The following is a 7,249-nucleotide window of genomic DNA, read 5'->3' as shown; positions in this document are numbered from 1 at the left end:
TATTTCTGGGTGCCTCTTCTGGCTACCTCTTGTATAACATAGAAGATATGCTGCAGAAATTAATGAAAAATTAATAACTATCCAGTCCCAATGCAGGCTGAAGAAGATGTCCACATTGCTTTCCGCACTGAATTTTTTAAGAAGAGGAGCTCCCAGTTTCAAATTTATTATCTATTTAAGGGAGAGAAAGACTCTAGTGGTCATCTTGTCCTACCAATTCCTGTAAAGACATTTTATCCTCAGTATCTCCAATCCAGTACTGAGTATATACAAAATGCACATTCTTGCTGTTTTTAGCTCTCATTATTTTTCCCCTCCTTTAAGCTGATATTGCTTCTCTGTGATTTTTGTACTTTCTGTCTCTTGTGTCATACAGTAGGTCTCATCTTGGTTCACAGGTGTTTAAGACAATTATGATGATAATTAGATCCTTTCCCATCACTCATGTGATCTGAATTTCAGACACCTCACCTTATTGTGCACAGTCCTCAATACATGCTGCTGCTTCTCAGTATTCTTTTTAAATAAAGCTTAATAAAACTGATGTTCACATTTCATGTGTGACCTCCATTTTCAGGGTAAAATGTAACTTTATTCTCCTTTGTAACTTTATTTAGATTGTCAAATCAAAGTGTATAAAATTAGCAGTACTACCACTATATTTTTTTCTTTTTAGGGCCGCATCTTCAGCACATGGAGGTTCCCAGGCTAGGGGTCAAACTGGAGCTGTAGCTGCCAGCCTATACTACAGCCATAGCAGTGCCAGATCGGAGCCTCATCTGCAACCTACACCACAGCTCACAGCAATGCTGGATCCTTAACCTACTGAGTGAGACCAGGGATCAAACCTGTGTCCTCATGGATAATAGTCAGATTCATTAACTGTTGAGCCACCATGGGAACTCCTACTCTCTTATATTTTAAAATTACTACCCACTTTTCAGTTTGTGGATTGTCTTTTTATATGGTTTTCTTTTTTACTAGTTAAATAATGAAGGCACTTAAGTTACTACATTTCAACGTACAGCACTGGCTATCTCCATTATTTTTTTCCATTGTTTTTCTCTTCCTAACAAGTTTGCAATTGCCATTTATTGCCTAAATATTGTTTAGAAATGGAGTAGTTATATCCTATAGATATTTTCTTGCTAATATTTACATTACTTCTGTTATCTATAGTTTTGTGTTTGTTAGTGAGAGAATGTGATTTATATATGGTCTATTTTTAGAACATACTGGATTTTAATTTTTTGTTTCTTCCAAATTATATCCTGGTGAAGGATTTTCATTAAACTTATTTTCAGTATGTATATTGTTATTTATTTTATGTAGTTGTACCCTGTCATGGTTTAATAGTACTGAATCCAAGTACTTCACTGCATATATAAAGTTATGAGATCTGTTCTTTTATTTCAAAATAAATCTATTAGTATTTAACACATATATTCTACCCCCAAACATACAAAAATTATAGCGGGAGTACAAAAAATATAGAAGTAGTCATCAAGAAGGCAAAGAACATAGGGCAGTGCAGAGGAGACATTTTAAAAATTATAGAAGTAAAAAAAAAAAAGTTCCAAGCAGAAGAGAGACTGTTGTAAATATACCTGGAAAGGTGGGAAAGCAACCAAAAGCAACCAATTCACATCACAGAGTTGTGTCTGAACATTCTCTTCACAACTGAGTCTCTCAAATGACCCAAAATGAGTAAGATTGGTGTAATGTCTTCATAAGGAACAATTTCTCAGTCAGTGCTTCTTAATTCATCTACTGTGAAGGACTGATTGGTTTTCTTTTTTCCATTTGATCATAAGTCAGTACTTCAGAAAAATACAAGCAATTGAATTATTACGGGTAAGACATGAAAACCCAGCTCTTCTATTTCTTTTCCAAAAGATATGTCCACTGAGTAGATATTTCAGTAATATCAAATTTTATGAAAGTTGCTTACTACATACAATTGCTTTCTTTTGCTTGTTTTTTTTTCTTCTTTTGTTGAGATATAATTTACGTAATGTTTAGTGTATACAGAATAATGATTTGGCTTGCACATCATGAAATGATTATCACATAGAGTTAATGAGCATCCATCATCTCATATACATAAAAAATTAAAGAAATAGAAAACATTTTTCCTTGTGGAAAAAAATCTTAGGATTTTAAATTTCTGATAGAAAACAGTGTTAATAATATTTATCATGTTGTGCATTAAGCGCCTAGTACTTACTTATCTTATGGTTTGGCATTTGTACTTTTTGACAGCCTTCATCCAAATAAATCCCCCTCCTTCCACCTTCCAACTCTGGTAACCACAAATATGATCTCCCTTTTATGTGTTTATTTATTTCTGACGTATAAATGACCTACAACACTCTACTAGTCATAGTTATACAACATAGTGATTGAATTTTTCTGTAAATTTCAAAATGATCACCACAGTAAGTCTAGTTAAACAACACCATGAAAAGATATTACCTAAGTATTGACAATATTCACCACTCTGTACATTCTCATACAAATTCTCAAAGGACATGTAAAAAAGGCACAAAACAGAAAATATTATGATTAGTACACTCATACAAAGTATGTTGCATCCATGAAAGAACAGTATATTATGTTCACTTTTTAATGGAAATAAGAATAGTGACCAAAAAGTGTACAATGATGATTGGTCTATCAATAAATTATTGCAAAGTGGACATGAATGGGTCAAAAAATAGAATATTACAAACACCTCTTTACTTCCTCTTCTCCAACAGAAAGAACACTCACGCCTCCTAATGTCGCATATTCATATTGGCAGAGTCTAAAAGTTTGTAACCCTAGAATTCTAGAGAATGTATTCTCTGGAACCATTGTAATAGTTTTTTTTTCCAGTCCCCCCTTTTGTATCTGCTTTTTGTTATGCCTTGTCCTTCATGTTTATTCAGATTAGTTTCCTCCAAGTTTACGCTTCATTTATGAATTCTTTTTTTCTTCCTTTTGGAAACGCTCCTATTTTAATTTCTTTTTGTACAATATAGTGATTCACAATTTTATCAGTTATATTCCATTTATTATTTATACAATATCAGCAGTATTCCTCATGTTGAACAATATATTCTTATAGATTATTTATATCTAATAGCTTATACTTCTTTATGCCCTAACCCTATCTTGCTCCTCCTCCTTTTCTTTCCCTGCTGGTAACCATTAGTTTGTTCTCTATGAGTCTATTCCCTTTTTTGTTTTATTTGCTAGTTTATTGTACTTTCTAGATTTCTCATAGAACTGAGGTCATGCAGTATTTGTCTTTGTCTGACTTATTTCACTTAGCATAATGCCCTCCAAGTCCATTCATTGCTTCAAATAACAAATTTTTTGCCATCTTCTTCTACCATTTTTCTGTTAATATTTAGATTGTTTCCACATCTTGGTAATTGTAAATAATTCTGCTATGACTATTGGGACACATATATCTTTTTGAACTAATTTTGTTTTTAAATATACACCCAAGAGTGGAATTGCTCTGTCATATGGTAGTTTTATTTTTAGTTTTTTTTTGAGAAAAGTCCATACTGTTTTCCACAGTGGCTACACAAATTTACATTCCCAGAAATGTTTTTTCTTTCCTTTCTAACTGCTTGCTATTGTATTCCCTCAGTTTTCAAAACCTCTCTTTCTCCAACCACTCATAACCAAATTATTTTAAATTCTGATCTTTGTTGTTATTTCACAAATCTTATCACTCATTTTTTTTAAAGATTATTTTGAATTATCTTCTTAGTTTTCATCTATTTTGTGAGTATATCTTCCAGGCTCCTTCAGGTTGTATTCCCTAGGAAGCACAGTCTGAGAGCTGGCATGCTGGTTGTTTATTAATAAATGAATAGGAGCAACACCTGTGGAATTGGGGGGAGTATTGGGCAGGGAGAGAAATCAGTCTGAAGGCACTCACAATGACAGCCTCAGCTGACGCAACAGTGAGCTCTGTGGTAGAATGACCATTCAGAAGTTGGACCGACATAGCTAAGAATTTATGAAACTGCTTCAATCAGTGTTTGTGTGTGGGCTGCTACAGGAAAGAGTAGTAATTTGAGTAGGGTGTCGATGTTGCTACCAAAAAGCCTGGAGAGGCAGACAGTTGAAGCCTGCCCACCCACAGCAATGCCATGACCTGGGCACCAAGTCCTTTATTTGGAGGAGAACTTCCACAGTGCATCTTGGTTTTCACTACAAATGCACAGTTACTTCCTATATGGGTGTTCTGCTGTTTGTTCATTTGTTTGCCTGTAATAACTTGTGTATAGGATCTGGGCATGATCTTTTTCTGGGTTCATGTTTATGTGAGACTGATTTTCTTGCACTCTTAGAAGAGGAGGCTTGCCTAGTCAGTAGTCCTACTTTTGTAACTGTAGGGCTCCCTCTTGTGTTGTCAGCAGAATATATTCAACTCTTAATTGGAGTCCATAAACTTTTTTTGGCTGATGTTCTCAGATTAGTCAATTGATTTTTAAGCGATTGCCTTTGGAATTTGCTTTTTGTTCTTGTTGTTCTCCTGATATTACAACTGCCAGGAAAAAATTGTTCTTTTTCTCTGCTTTCTTTTTCATAGTTTTTAATACCATATTTTGAGTTCCTTGAGTACATTTTGTTAATTTGATTTTTTGAAATATATCCTTGGGGGGGGGGGCCTTAATTTCCTTCTGCATTTAAATGTTCCTTTATATTACTTTTAAATTAAGGGATAATTTACATAAATAAAAGTCAGTTATTTTAAGTATAAACTTAAATATGTTTTTACAAATACATTCACTCATTTAACTACCACACCAATAAAAAAATACAATTTTTTTTGTCACCAGACAATTATTTTATGCCATTTTTAGTTGACTCCCTACCTTAGGACAACACAGAATTGATTTTCTTTCCAGCTTTACTGACATCTTGACAAATAGTATTGTGGAAGTTTAAGGTGTATAACGTGATGGTTGATACACATATATATTGCAAAGTGATTACCACAGTAAGGTTAATTAACTATCATTATAATACACAATTACCCTTTTTTGCATGGTGAGAACATTTTAGATGTTCTTAGCAACTCAAAGTGTACAATACAGTATTGTTACTGTAGTCACCATACTGAATATTAGATCCCCAGAACCCATTTGTCTTATAAATCGAAGTTTGTACCCTTTAAGCAGTATCTCCCCATTTCTCCCAACCGTAGCCCCTGGCTACCATTATACTCTGTATATCTCTGAGTTCAGCTTTTAAAAATTCCGCATAAAAAAGATCATATAATATTTGCCTTTCTCTGTTTGGTATATTTCACTTAGCATAATATCCCCAAGATCTATTCATATTGTTACAAAAGGCAGGATATCCTTCTTCTTTATGGATTAAAATTTTTTTGGAATATATTTCATAGCAAATATATATATGCATATATGTACACAGATATGTTTACTTATATTTTTTCTTTTAGCCTTGAATTTCTTGTATCTTTAGTATTTCTTGTGTCTTACCTAAAAAATATTTTTCTAAACAAATGTTAAGAAAGCATTCCCTTATATTTACTTCTAGAAACCTTATAGTATTCATTTTTATGCATGCTGTTTCATTTGTTTAAGTTCTATCTCTTAACCAAATACATTGAAGCATAATTTAAATACAATATAATACCCATTTAAAGTATACATTTGGATGTGTTTTGCCAAATATATATACTTGTGTAACTACCACCATGATCAGAAGAAAACTCTTAGAGCTCATTGATGGATTTGGTAAAGTTCTAGGATACAAAATTAATACATAGAAATCAATTCCATTTCTATATTCTAACAATAAAAGATCAGAAAGAGAAATCAGAGAAACCATCTCATTTACCATCACATCCAAAAGAATAAAAAACCTAGGAATAAACTTACCTAAAGAGATGAAAGAACTGTACTCTGAAAACTATAAGATGCTGATGAAAGAGATCAAAGATGACACAAACAGATGGAAAGGTATACCATGTTCTTGGGTTGGAAGAATCAATATTGCCAAAACGACTCTACTACCCAAGGCAATCTACAGATTCAGTGAAATTCCTATCAATCACCAATGATATTCTTCATAGAACTAGAACAAAATATTTTAAAATTTGTATATAAACACAAAAGACCCTGAATAGCCAAAGCGATATTGAAAAATAAAAATGGAAATGAAATCAGGCTCCCTGGCTTCAGATTGTGCTACAAAGCTACAGTCATCAGAACAGTACAGTAGTGGCACAAAAACAGAAATATAGATCAATGGAACAGCATAGAAAGCACAGACATAAACCCAAGCATCTATGGTCAACCAATCTATGATAAAGGAGGCAAGAATATACAGTGGAGGAAAGATAGTCTCTTCAATAAGTGGTGCTGGGCAAACTGCATAGCTACATGTAAAATAATGAAATTAGAACATTCTCTAACATTGCACAAAAAAATAAATTCAAAATGGATTAAAGAACTAAATATAAGGCCACATAATATGCAAATCCTAGAGGAAAACATAGGCAGAGTTCTCTTTGACATAAATCACAGCAACATGTTGTTTGACCTACTTCCTAGAATAAACTCAATAAAAACAAAAATAAAGCAATGAGACCTAATTAAACTCAAAATTTTTGCACAGTAAAGGAAACCATTAAAAAAAAAACAAAAAACAAAACAAAAAGACAACTCACAGAATAGGATAAAATCTTTGCAAATGATGCAACCAACAAGGGCCTAATCTCCAAAATAAGCAAACAGCTCATACAACACAACAAAAAACAAACAATCCAATTAAAAAATGGGCAGAAGAACTAAATAGACATTTCTTTAAAGAAAACATATTAATTGCCAGTAGGCACATGAAAAAATGCTCAACATCACTAATTATTAGAGATGCCCATAGACAAATGAATGGATTAAGAAGATGTGATTACATATGTACAATGGGCTACTGCTCAGCCATAAAAAAGAGCAAAATAATGCCAGTTGCATCAACATGGATGCAACTAGAGATTCTCATACCGAGTGAAGTTAAGTCAGAAAGATAAAGACAAACAATGTATAATATCATTTATCTGTGGAATCTAAAATATGGAACAAATGATCCTATCTTCAAAACTGAAAAATACTCAAGGACATGGAGAATACACTTGTGGTTGGAGGGGGGAGGGGGAAGGGTGTGAGATGGATGGGGAATTTGGAGTTGGTAGTTGCAAACTATTACATTTGAATGGATA

The sequence above is a fragment of the Sus scrofa genome, chromosome 4, assembly GCF_054392235.1.
Source record: "Sus scrofa isolate SSC_HxYL_T2T_F1_AM1 chromosome 4, Sscrofa_HxYL_maternal_Yorkshire_Landrace_v2.0, whole genome shotgun sequence".
NCBI lineage: Eukaryota > Metazoa > Chordata > Mammalia > Artiodactyla > Suidae > Sus > Sus scrofa.
The sequence above is the reverse complement of the archived record's forward strand: the minus strand, read 5'-3'. Positions refer to the sequence as shown.